At 38.1% G+C, this 12,523-nt stretch overlaps 1 pseudogene; it reads left to right on the top strand.

The window, feature by feature from the left end:
• Nucleotides 1-1,712: 1,712 nt before the first annotated feature.
• Nucleotides 1,713-2,686, top strand: LOC129635739 (high mobility group protein B3-like; annotated as a pseudogene).
• The last annotated feature ends 9,837 nt before the right edge of the window (nucleotides 2,687-12,523 follow it).

Genomic DNA, 12,523 nt, shown 5'->3' with positions numbered 1-12,523 from the left:
AACTGCTCAATCAGATGACTCCTAAATCCTCCACCCAGCCTTCCCATGGTAACCTGGAGATTTGCTTCAAGCACAACAACCTGGCTGCCTTCTCTCACACCTCCTGTCTCAGTTTTGCTGAAAACTCACTTCCCTTGACTTAAACTAAGTTACTCTTATTGTTCTGTTTTCTGTCTTTTGGACATTGGCTGCTGCTGCTGCTGCTGCTAAATCGCTTCAGTCGTGTCCGACTCTGTGCGACCCCATAGACAGCAGCCCACCAGGCTCCGCCGTCCCTGGGATTCTCCAGGCAAGAACACTGGAGTGGGTTGTCATTTCCTTCTCCAATGCATGAAAATGAAAAGTGAAAGTGAAGTCACTCAGTCGTGTCCGACTCTTCGCAACCCCATAGACTGCAGCCTACCAGGCTCCTCCATCCATGGGATTTTCCAGGCAAGAGTACAGGAGTGGGTTGCCATTGCCTTCTCCTAGATTCACTAAATTGTTTTAAGTTTTAAAATAAAAGCTGTGGGGCTCTGACTATAATCATTTACTGAATATCTATGAACCTATATAGAACCTGTTTGCTCTATTTAGATAATTTATACTTTTCTTTGCATAGATAATCCAAATTTCCTCATGTAATACCCATAACAACTCACTGATATATATATATACACACACAAATACACACATATATATATCACTTTTAAATACATATATTAAAAAATAAATAAATAAATACATATATTACTATTCCCACTTTACAGATGAGGAAGTTGAGCCTAAGAAGTTAAAAATGGCTAGGACAGTGATAATGATTCAAACCCACTCACTGATTTCCAAAACTTACTGCTCTTAAACGTTAGGCAATATTGCCTAATTTAGCTCTTTATCTGGAGTGGTGAATGTAAAATCATACATAATTACATCCCCAGAAAGTATGTTCAATTCCATCTTTATATCTTTTTAAAAATTACTTTTGTAAGGCTAAATTTAGATGAGCTAACTCTTAGCAGTATTTTGATTATGAATACCATAGAGAATTTGACAGTGCTGCCGGACCCTTTGCCCAGGAAAAAAAGCACATACCACACGTACAACAGTCTAGATGGCTGTCAACTTTAAATGTGTCTCCACTGAGAGATTAGACTCCTTCTCCATCACAGGCTCACGTGGCCAGGTCATCTCTCTTCAGTTATTACCAGCAAGCCTTCCCATTCTTTGATTTTATTTTCTACTGAGTGTGAAAAGTACCCTTTCCATTACTACATTCTGGCCTTAACAAAGGGAAATGACTCACAGTGGACTTTCCACACTGTTGAGTACCTTTGTCTTCAACAGTAATGTTAAAGATGGTGTGGCCTTTGTACCCATCAGCTCAGAGATGTGGCATGGCGTTGCTCCTTGCCAGTACATTTTCCCTCCTGCTGAAATAGTCCTTTTGACTTGCATATGAGAACACATAATCAGCTCAGTCGCTCAGTCATGTCCGACTCTGTGGCCCCATGGACAGCAGCACACCAGGCCTCCCTGTCCATCGCCAGCTCCCAGAGTTTACTCAACTCATGTCCATTGTGTTGGTGATGCCATCCAATCATCTCATCCTCTGTCATCCCCTTCTCTTCCTGCCTTCAATCTTTCCCAGCATCAGGGTCTTTCACATAATAATTCATTTCTTCACAATTCATTTTCCTATGCATAATCATTCAGAGAATGGGGCTTGACCACAAGGCATAAGAAAAAGACAGAGGAGAAGCCAGTTATAAAAGGCAGTCTGGAGTTCCATGGAGGTTAAGAGCCCAAGCTTTGGAATAAAGTGGCTCAGTAAGACAGCTGTAGGTTCAAGTCTGTTCTGCCACTCACTTCCTGTGTGACCTTAAACAATTTGTTTAACCTCTCCGACTTTCTTGATCTGTGAAATTGTCCAATACTACACATCTCTTGTGGTCCAAGTTAATGCCAAGATTAGATGCTGAGATCAGATTAAGAAACATGCAAAACTTTGGGCTCTCATGGAGGCAGCTAGCGCGAGGCTGTGGAGTACCGAGCCATGTGTCCTGCCCTGCACGGCACTGCCCAGACTGGCAAACAATACAGTCAAGATGGCTATAAGTGATCCCAAGAAACCAAAGGGCAAGATGTGTGCTTATGCCTTTTTTGTGCAGATGTGCAGAGAGGAACATAAGAAGAAAAACCCAGAAGTCCCTGTCAATTCTGCTGAATTTTCCAAGAAATGCTCTGAGAGGTGGAAGACCATGTCCAGGAAAGAGAAGTCTAAATTCGATGAAATGGCAAAGGCGTATAAAATGCACTGTGATCAGGAAATGAAGGATTACGGACCAGCTAGGGGAGGCAAGAAGAAGGACCCGAAGGGCCCCAAGAGACTACCGTCTGGATTTCTCCTATTCTGCTCTGAATTCCACCCCAAGATCAAGTCTACACACCCTGGCATCTCTATCAGAGATGTGGCAAAGAAGCTGGGCGAGATGTGGAATAATTTAAGCGACAGTGAGAAGCAGCCATACATCAATAAGGCAGCAAAGCTGAAGAAGTATGAGAAGGATGTTGCAGACCATAAGTCAAGAGGGAAGTTTGATGGCGCCAAGGGTCCTGCTAAAGTTGCCGGGAAAAAGGTGGAAGAGGAAGACAAAGAGGAGGAGGAGGAAGAGGAGGGGAGGAGGAGGATGAATTAAAAAACTGTTGACCTGTCTCCTTGTGAATACCTTAGGGTAGGGAGTGCCCTGACTGACACACCTCTCACCCGAGATGTGTCTGTTGCCCTCATTAGGTTTAATTACCCAATTGGATCATGATCATATGGCAGTCTCTCAAAGCACTCCAGCAATTGTCAGTGGTTTACAGGAAGTGGCCATGGAAAACTGTATCACCCGGAAACTGTATCAAAGCTGTACATATTTCCAAACATTTTTAAAACGAAAAGGGTCTTGTGTTCTCCTCACTCTGTGCACTTTGCTGTTGGTGTGACAAGGCTTTTAAAGATGTTTCTGGCATTTTTTAAATCTGTAAGGTGGTGTGTTAATTCTATGGTCATTGGCTAGAAGTCCCAAGTTCTCAACTGTACATATCTATAGTTTGTAAAAAGAACAAAGCAACCGAGACACACTCTTGATGCTCCTTGCTTGGCGTGGAGGCTGTGGGGGCGATGCCTTCTGGAGGGGCCATAGCTCGGGGCATGTGCTGCGGGGCTGGGCCTGTGGACACGGCGGTGGGCATCCATTCAGCTTCGGGTTGTCTGTTGTTTGTATATAGCAACATAGCATCCCACTGCCATTCTTAGCTGTGGCAAAGGGGGGATGGGGTCAGCTGGCATGAGAAGTGTACTGGATCCTTTTTAGTTGAAGTGCGGTAGTTTTAAACTGTTTTGTTTTTTAAAAAACAAACCTGGGACGACCCAGAGGGATGGAATGGGGAGGGAGGAGGGAGGAGGGTTCAGGATGGGGAACACATGTATACCTGTGGCGGATTCATTTTGATATTTGGCAAATCTAATACAGTTATGTTAAGTTTAAAAATAAAATAAAATTTAAAAAAAAAAAAAAAAAACCATAGAACTCTTCCTTGTCAGCAAAGCCAAGAGCCACTGCACCAGTCAAAGTTCAAGAACCTTCTGCACTAAACACGATCTGCAACGTTCTGTTTACTTTTATTTTTTTGGTATGTTTAGAATGCTGAAATGTTTTTGAAGTTAAATAAACAATCAATTCAGTTCAGTCACTGAGTTGTGTCTGACTCTTTGCAACCGCATGAATCACAGCATGCCAGGCCTCCCTGTCCATCACCAACTCCCAGAGTTTACTCAAACTCATGTCCATCGAGTCAGTGATACCATCCAGCCATCTCATCCTCTGTTGTCCCCTTCTCCTCCTGCCCCCAATTCCTCCCAGCATTAGGGTCTTTTCCAACGAGTCAACTCTTCACATGAGGTGGCCAAAGTATTGGAGTTTCAGCTTCAGCATCAGTCCTTCCAATGAACACCCAGGACTGATCTCCTTTAGGATGGACTGGTTGGATCTCCTTGCAGTCCAAGGGACTCTCAAGAGTCTTCTCCAACACCACAGTTCAAAAGCAAACAATATTACATTAAAAAAAAAAAAAAAGAAACATGCAAGACTTTGGCATATAGTAAGTACTGGATAATGGGTGGTATTACTATATTATTCTTAGTATTTTTCAATACACTGGTTAGCGAAGAGTTGGACACGACTAAGCGACTTCACTTTCACTTTTCACTTTCACACACTGGAGAAGGAAATGGCAACCCACTCCAGTGTTCTTGCCTGGAGAATCCCAGGGACAGGGGAGCCTGGTGGGCTGCTGTCTATAGGGTCGCACAGAGTCAGACACGACTGAAGTGACTTAGCAGCAGTAGCAGCAGCAGCACAATTATGGAAGTTTATATTCTAATCAACAGATAGTTTTCAAATATGTATTTATTATTGTTGAAATATGCAGTATTAAACCATGGAATTTTTGCCTGAAACCAAAAGGAAACCCAATCAACTGGATTACTTATTTTTAAGGAATTGGAATATAGTGAAAATGCTTAAAGAGGAAATCATGTGAAGTCCCTATTTTAATAATTTGGGAGGATCCTCTAGACTCAGGGTTACATAAATAACCATTAATCATCATTATTATATAATAGATATGCAGAAATACAGAATAAGAGAGGGTTTTAGATGATAAAATATCAATTATTCTGTGATGTAGCCTTTTATTAAGAAGTCATCAAGTGGAATTCCCTGGCAGTTCAGTGTTTAGAATCTCTCCACTTCCACTGCAGGGGGCATGGGTTTGATCCCCGGGTAGGGAAATAAGATCTTGCATGCAGCAGTGGAGCAGTAAGAAATAAATTAATAAGAAGTCATCAAGAAGATTTATTTTTAAGAGATATTGAGAATGTAGTTTGTATTTATTGAATGAAGGCCAACTTGAAAATCGCAGATGCCAGAGTTTCATGTATTCTCTTATTATATCTCATAATTTCCTAGCATGACAAAGATTATAAGCCTACTCTATATTTGAAGCAATTGTGTGTTAGGAAGCTTTAATTTGCCAATGTACACATCCAGTAACTTGTGTGTAAGTAACTAGTAATTAGTATATTAGCATTCCAACCTTGGCCTAACTTCAAACCCCTGTTGTTTTCTCACCATACTCTGCTGCCTGCCAAATTTTACAAGGGAAAAGGCATAATTTTCAAACCAGTCAGGAACTCTGCTTATAAAATTGTCTTACTCTCTCCATTATCAATCAGACAGCCTCCTGGAAGGGAAAAATGACAAAGTTTGCAAAATAAATATACAGAATGTACTGTTTCTAGAATAGAAAGATTTCAAATTCAAAAAATAGAAGGTAAAAAAGGCAACAGAATTCTGGTCTGAGACAACATTTCAATTCAAAAATATAACACCCTTTTTCCAGTTTATTATCTGGATTCATATGAAGGAGCTGCCATCCCAAACTAATTAGAACACCGTTCTAATTAGTAAGCATAAGTTAGCAATTTGATTACTTGCTAATTTGAATGAAGCATCGGCAAAAAGCACATGAAACCTGGATGCATAAATCAAGGGAATTTCTCCAATTTTAATGAATCATATCTTTTAAGAGATAAGCCACAGTTGAAAGTTAGTTTATGTGCCAATTAAGGAAGCTATAATCATAAACAATTTGTCTGGGCCTGGAATAAAATTTAATCAATCTAAGATCATTTCCTTTTCATCTGTGCATAAAAAGTAATTTATGTAATTATTATCAAGAATTTGGAAAAAATAAAAAACACTGAAATGCAAGAACTAGGAGAAATTCAAACTGGATATCTAACATGGACTAATAATTTGGTACTTCCATAGGTGCTACTAATAAGAAATGGTACAAGCTGAGCCCTTGAAATGCCCTACATAGCCAAGCAGACCAATGGATTTATGAGTCTGCTGAATCTTGCAGAACACAGAGAATGAAGAAACTCAGAAGATTCAATTGATTTTATCACCTCAATATCCCAGGATTTTCAGAATAATCCCAGATCCTTTTGTTTTAGGAATCATCTGCCTTAATTTTTCTATTAGGACCAAATAGTCATCAAGAGTCAGAAAGGTTGGTATAAAAGGGAGAATAATATCAATAGGTAAAACACTGTAAGCTAAGGCTCAGTTAGAAAAGCCAAAAAAAGCATCCAGGTGCCTTATTTTTTTTTATAAGACTGTGCCAGAAATCATTAACAGAAATGAATCATTTGGGAAATCTTAGCCAAAGCCAGAGATTTCACTACAATTCAGTCTTCTCTCTTGAGTCTAGCTATATCATGCAATCCAATAATGAGGTTCAGAAACCATATTTTTCATCATTTGATAATGTACAGACATGGTCAATGTTTAAATGACTGTATTCATAGAAGCCAAATCATAGCACTCGGCCTCTGAACATAACAGGGACAATGAACTCTTGTGATATGAACAAGTGTGGTGAAATTTAAGGAGTGCCAGAATTCAATAACATAAGAAGAGGTGGTTAGGGATTATGAAACCTCCCCGCAGTGCTGCTTAGGCATTCATTTTCCTCAGTCTTCCTTTTTAAGTTACAAAAGCACTAAAGAATGTTAGGAAAAATGAAGAAAAATCATCACACATAACCCTGACACCTTGCTTTTTTTTTTACCTAAAATATTTCTTGGAGATGCATTCATATTGGTATTTAAAGCTGTCTCATTCTTTTAATGACTGCATGTTACTTCAGTGTATGGATGTAGCATAATTTATTTACCTAGTCCCTATAAAATACCAAGTCACTTGTTTGCATTTTTTTTTTGTTACTACAAACTGCCACAACAAACATTTTGGTATCAACTTCATGTAGATATGAAAGTATATTCATGGGATAAATTCCTAGAATGGATATTCTTGATGTTTCATGTAGTTAAAGTCATAGCGTCCATTCAATTTTACAGTCTGAACACATCACATTGGATTTTATACACAATAAATATTTTCCATGTTGCTATATAGCGTCCAAGATTAAACTTTTCAGTGGCTTACAGCTTCTTATTAAGGGGAGACATTCAACCTTCCCTCTATTGTTATGCAGCTCAACATTTCTCGTTACTTGCTTCAATAAGTAATACAATGCCCTTCCTGATGCACCGTATCATGCCCTGAGCCCCGACTCTGGTCCTCCTCTCCACTTACCTTCACACAAGGCATCCTCATTCTAGAATAATTCCAGGTCCCCATGACCCTAGAATTCCTTTCCTAAATGGCATAACATATACTACAATATGGATAGACCTTGAAAACTCTATGCTTAGTGAAGTTAACCTTCAATTGTTTTGAAAACTATAAACAGTTTCCCAAACTGGTTACCGTCTTCAGAAATTTCAACTTTTAATGTAGCTCAAATCTGACTTTAAGCTTCCAGGTTTTCCACCTTGCCTTCGAAGCTCCCCTTCTTCACTCCCATATTCCATCCCAACACATTCTAGAAACATTCCCCTAGAGCTTCATCTGTTACATTTAAATTCTGAGTTCATCTTATACTCATATTTGTATAAATATAGTAAAAGGGTGAAAATCAAACTCTTCACCAGTTATCTAAATTTTGCCTTTATACCATATAACTAGATCCATTGTGATACACATGCATTATTTAATAAACTTAATAAACATCAAAGAATACTATCTAGCTCTAAAAAAAAAATGTAAACACAACCATTTTACTGCCAAGCTGAGAAAAGGAATAAAGCAATTCATTTGGGAGTATTCAAATGGACTCAGCAAAAGTGAACTATCAACCCAGATTCTAAATAACCGGTCTTTGTAAACTTTAGAGTAACAACAGTTTTTTAACATTTTCCCTCAAATGGTTAAACCAAATGGAAGAATAATTAAGCCCATATTCCATTCAGGATAAAAGGAACCTGTGGTTCACCTAATGATCAAGCTTCAGCTAATTAGTAAAAGTGGTCAGACCAGACAATGATAACCCACCCAAAGGAAAAAAGAAGCCCATGATTAAGCAAGCAGATGGCCACCTGCAATTTACTGCTTGATTTGGATTGATGGCCCCACTAGGGAAGGCCTTTAGCTTAAGCGTTTCCCTTGAGAGCCCTGGATGGCTGCACTCCAGTGATTTGTTCAGGTCATAGTCCTTCTCCTCCCAGGATTGCTTCCATAATTCATAAAATGTCTAACGTGTATATCAAACAAGCACAAACCAGGAGTCCACACTCCTTCAACATGGCATGCTAACTAACTCTTTCCATCAGCCTCAGGCAGGCAGAGTCAAAGAGGAAAAGCATCTTTTTATCTTCCAAAGACTCTGTTTAAGAAGCAAAAAAGATTGGGAGGACTCATACCCTACTTAAATCATTTTGTATATATACCTTAAGCCAATGTTAGCAAAACTCTGTTGACTACCATGTGAAAGTAGACCCAGGCCTCAGGACAGGTAGAAATGGTGAACTCAGGGAAGAGAAAGGGTACTGATGTAAGATGGAGCCAAAAGCACGTTTCTATGTATTTCTCAACTTTGTTTGGAATAAGCACATCCTGCACCACTCATGATCAGCTCTGAAACGTCTTCCCTAATAGGAACTGTCCAACTAAGTAAAAAGTATCTATTTACTAGGCTGCAGGTGGCTATAAAACAGAAAAAGATCTCAAACACCACCACCTATAGTTCCGACAAGGTTTAAGTAGAACATATACATTTTTTTTATTTTAGAACATATACATCTTTAAGTGTTTCCTTTTTCATGGAAATATATATTTCTAAAAAACTGAAGAAAGAGACATGGATGGGGGAGGGGGGTTATGGCTTAGTTTTCAACTCAAAAAACATTTAAATATATAAAAATTGATAGCTCTTAAAGTCAGCTCTTAAAGAGGCAGCGACCTCTTTATTCTTTATTCTCTTTATTCGACCATTATGTCTTGGGGTTTCATTCTTATGTTTTCTTTTTCTAACTAAAGAGACAGAGGGATAGAGAGAGAAATCTGTATTAATCCTTTATAAGCCAGTTTTCCAATTACTGTATCTTGCGGATTCAGTATCCTTTTCCTTAGCAGAAAGTTACTTTGCATTAAATTGAAGGTTTACAAATTAAAACTTAAATCTTTTTATTTTTTCCTAAATAACTCCATAAAGACGTTAAACAGGAAAAGGAAGTTGGGAGTTACGAATTGGGAGGCTATAAGAATTTTTTGTTTCTAAAGGATTGGCTGCGACTGCCAACAATTCCGTGGTTTCAGATGCTTTCAAAAGGAAGAATGTGATAATAGCTCCTGGGTGGAATAATTTTGGCTGTACTTGATTAAATCTAAGCTTAAAACTTAGAGAACAGCTTGGACTGCATTTTTTTTTTAAGAAACAGCAATGCATTTCATCTTACTGTGGCCTTGCCAAGTTCAGGGACGTTGGGGAGTCTGGCACTAGATTAGACACTAACAAAGCAAGCTAAATACCCTGGGTAATATGAGTTACATAACTGCAATCAACACTAATGACTGTGTGTCTCACTAAAACCCTGCACGTGTAATTTTGGAAAGGAGTGCTTTCCTTTCACAAAGGGCTATTTCATTAAGCTCCCAGAAAGTACTCAGTCCAAAAGAGAATAAGCGACGAACACTGGACATATTCTGCTGGCATTTTTATTTGTACTCTAGTGTCTTTTTCTGTTGGTAAATAAATTATTTTACACTTCCTAGAAATGCATCTAGAGTTTGCATCCAATATCTTAAGCTTTGTTCTCAACATCATTTTCTGGTGGCTTCAGGAGATACAACTTTAGGATCACTGACAATAATTCTAGAATACTTAAAAAAAATCAACTACATGTTGGGTAACTCCTGGAGTCTTAATTTTTGAAATTCAAATACAAACAATATTAAATACTAAAAACTGTCCCATGGGTTTCTGGTTGTGGACAAGATGGCATAAATGTACCTCTCCCTATTCTTTCTGCTAAGTACCGCTAAAATCCTGGGCCATTATATATATATATATATATATACACACACACACACACACACACACACACACATAAAAAGATGCTAAATAGTTTTGAAGTAGTGAAAGAAAAGAATTCTATATCCATGAAAATATCCTTCAAGGATAAAGGGAAAATCAGACATTCTCAGATGAAAGAAAAGTAAGATAATTTTGCCAGCAGGCCGACCCTAAAGAATGGCTAAAAAAAGTTCTTAAAATCAGAAAGGAAATGAAAAAGGAAGGAAACTTGGACCATCAGGAAGGAAGAACAAAAAAGTATAAAAACTTAGGTAAATACAATAGATGTGCCTTCACCTCTTGAGATTTCTAAGTTGCGTTTAATGGTCAAAGCAAAAAAATTATTATTTGATGTGGTTCTTAATGTAAGTAGAGGAAATAGTTGACAATTACATTATAATGGAGGAGGTAAGGTTTCAAACTACAAAGACCAGTAAGAGTAGATCATGATAGGTTACGTATATGTAATATAAAGCCTAGAGCAAGCACTCAGAAAGCTATACCAACACATACACTCAAAATACCATAGATAAATTAAAATGGAATTCCAAAGAATGTTTTAGTAACCCAAAGCAAAACAGAACAGAAAGCAAAACAGAGAAACAGAGAACAAACAGAAAATGAGAAGTAAATGGAATGCTTAAGCTCTAACATATCAACAATTACATTAATGAAAAGTCTAAATTCACCACTTAAATAGAGATTGGCAGAGTGGATAAAAACGATGACCAAAACTGCATACAATTTGGATGGCACTCAAGATCATGATGCTGGGTGAAAAAAATGTCCTCAGAAGTCCACATACTGTATCTTTCCACTTATATAACACTCTCAAAATTACAAAATTAAAAATACGAAGAACAGACTAGCAGTTACCAGGGTTAGGGTTGGGGTGGGTGTGACTCTAAAGGAATGCTACCCCACAGACTGTAGCCAGCCAGGCTCCTCTGTCCATGGGATTTTCCAGACAAGAATACTGGAGTGGGTTGCCATTTCCTTCTCCAGGGGATCTTCCCTGTAAAGGGACAGTATGAGGGAAGTCTTTATGGCAAAGTAATAGTTCTGTATCTTAACTGTAGTGCTGGTTACACAAATCTATACCTGTTATAGAATGCTATAGAACTGTACACACACATTGTACCATTGTCAGTTTTCTAGTTTTAATACTGTATTACGGTTACCTAAAACCACCAGTAGTTTCTGCAATTTCCGATCAATCTTAGCTTTTGAGGCTTTCCTCATAGCTAAGTCGGCAAAGAATCTGCCTGCAATGCAGAAGACCCGGGTTCGATCCCTGGGTTGGAAAGATCCTCTGGAGAAGGAAATGGCAACCCACGCTGGTATTCTTGCCTGGAGAATCCCATGGACAGAGGAGCCTGGCGGGCTGTAGTCCATGGGGTCATAAGAGTTGGACATGACTTAGCGACTAAACCACCACCATGGTTACATAATCCTTTCACAGGCATACTTCAGAGATAATGCAGGTTCAGATCAGATCACTGCAATAAAATACTGGCAAAAAAGACAGTCACAAAATTTTTAGTTTCCCAGTACATATAAAAGGTGTGTTTATGCCATACTGTGGTCTATTAAGTGTGCAATAGCATTATTCTTTAATGTATACCTTAATTTAAAAATACTTTATTGTTTACAAAAACAGAAATATGGATCAATGGAGTAGAATAAATAGCTCAGAAATAAATCCACACATTTATGGTCAATTAATCTTCAAAGAAGGCAAGAATATACAATGAAGAAAAGAGTCTCTTCAGCAACTGATGTTGAGAAAGCTGGACAGCCACATGTAAATCAATGAATTCAGAACACACCCTAACAGCATTCACAAAAATAAACTCAAAATGGCTTAAAGACTTAAATATGAGACATGACACTGTACAACTCCTAGATGAGAATACGGGCAAAACATTCTTTGACATAAATCGAACCAATGTTTTTTTAGGTCAGTCTCTCAAAATAATAGAACTAAAAGCAAAAATAAACAATGGTACCTAATCAAACTTATAAGCTTTTGCACAACAAAGGAAACCATAGACAAAACACAAAACAACCTATAAACTAGGAGAAAATATTTTCAACCAATGATACTGACAAGGGCTCACTTTTCAAAATATACAAACAGCTCATACAACTCAATAATAAAACACCAAATTTCCAAAATATACAAACAGCTCATACAACTCAATAATAAAAAAACAAAAAATCCATCAAAAAATGGGCAGAAAACCTAAGCAGACATTTCTCCAAAGAAGACAGATGGTTTTCTACAAAAAATACTCAACTTTGCTAATTATTAGAGAAATGCATATCAAAACTACAATAAGGTACCATCTCATACCAGTCAGAATAGCTATCATTAAAAAGTTTACAAATAACACATGTTGGAGAGGGCATAGAAAAAAGGACTCCTCCAGCACTGTTGGTGGGAATGTAAACTGGTATAGCCTGTATGGAGCTTCCTTAAAAAATGGAGAATAAAAGTTTCGATATGATCCAG

The sequence above is a fragment of the Bubalus kerabau genome, chromosome 21 (assembly GCF_029407905.1).
Source record: "Bubalus kerabau isolate K-KA32 ecotype Philippines breed swamp buffalo chromosome 21, PCC_UOA_SB_1v2, whole genome shotgun sequence".
Taxonomy (NCBI): Eukaryota; Metazoa; Chordata; class Mammalia; order Artiodactyla; family Bovidae; genus Bubalus; species Bubalus kerabau.
The sequence above is the reverse complement of the archived record's forward strand: the minus strand, read 5'-3'. Positions and strand labels throughout refer to the sequence as shown.